The sequence below is a fragment of the Pan troglodytes genome, chromosome 8 (genome assembly GCF_028858775.2).
Source record: "Pan troglodytes isolate AG18354 chromosome 8, NHGRI_mPanTro3-v2.0_pri, whole genome shotgun sequence".
Lineage (NCBI taxonomy): Eukaryota > Metazoa > Chordata > Mammalia > Primates > Hominidae > Pan > Pan troglodytes.
The window spans coordinates 36163725-36165096 of NC_072406.2; the positions used below are offsets into that span (position 1 = coordinate 36163725).

Below are 1372 nucleotides of genomic sequence, written 5' to 3' on the forward strand. Positions count from 1 at the left end.
TTGAAAATTCTTGGTTTAGCCCCATTACCATCTCCATGGCTTCCTGAAGTTCCCAGACTCAGAACTATCAAAAGATATTTTATTTGTGTGATCCATTCACATCCAGAACTTTACTCCTCAGTACCTACCTCTTTTCACCCAAGTGCTATTTCTGAGTGCCCTTCAGCTCTGTGACTGCTGGGATGGGTTTTTTTTTTTTTTTTTTTATTGTATTGGGAGATTCACTTCAAGGTCAGATTAGATTCTGAGCTGGCGTATATAGCAATGTCAATATCTATTGTGAGCCTTGGGGATCCCATAATCTGATAAAAAAAAAAGCTTTCTCCAGTCTGTCCCTGAGAAGAAAAAGGCTAAAAACCAATCCCCTGGAGTCTCCTTTTATGGGCCATATGCTTCCACTCCATAAAGGGTTAAAGCACATACTTCTTGCCAATGGAAGCGTAAACTCTTAGAACCACTGTGGGGAACAGTACAGCATTAAATCTACTGAAGATATCCACATCCTTAGACAGACGCAAAAAATAAATTCTCTTTTGCAACTCAGAGCTCATTGTGCGGTATGAGCTTTGATACATATAAGAAGGAATATTATGAAAAGAAGAAGAAAAAGATACGCATGTCCTATGACCCAGAACTTCCACTCCTATGTTTATCCTCAAAGAAATGTCTGCACACGCATGCACTAAGAAACGTACAAGACTGTTCACAGCAGCATTTTTCCTAATGGTCCAAACTGGAAACATCTACAGGAAAATGATAGACAAATAATGTTGCATTCACGCAATGCAACACTATACAGCGATTAATGAATTTTGCCACATGCAACAACATGGAGGCACCTCACATTTATAGTGTTAAAAAAAAGAAAGCAGATACAAAGAAATGTTCTATGATTCCATTTCCATAAAGTTCAAAAGGTAGATAAAATTCTCATGTTTAAGGATTCAGACTTAGGACACAACATTCTGAAGAAAAGGAGGGAAACAGTGACCATAGAAGCTTGACAGTCATTACTGTTGGAGACGACAAAGGGGATGGTGACTGAGGGGGATATAAGAGGGATTTCTGAGCACTGGCAGTATTCTAGCTCTTGAGTTTGGTGGTGCTTGTCTTGTGATAAATCCTTGAGTTGTGTATTTCATACATTTTTCTATGTGCTGTATTTCAATTTTTTTTACAGCTTAAAATTTTTCTTCTGAACTATTTCTCTAAAAGCAAATTCTTTGTATTTAAATTTTCTATTTTTTGATTTTCCATTATAAAATATAAGCATGAGCATAAGAGAACATTTGAGAAAAATTAGAGAAGTGGAGGAGAAAATTACCTCAAATTCTTTTTCCCAAAGACAAAATGCTATTAACATTTTGGTATA

At 36.4% G+C, this 1372-nt stretch overlaps 1 pseudogene; it reads left to right on the forward strand.

Annotated features, from left to right (window-relative positions):
• Nucleotides 1-473: 473 nt before the first annotated feature.
• LOC112204682 (small nucleolar RNA SNORA40) lies at nucleotides 474-590 on the forward strand (annotated as a pseudogene).
• The last annotated feature ends 782 nt before the right edge of the window (nucleotides 591-1372 follow it).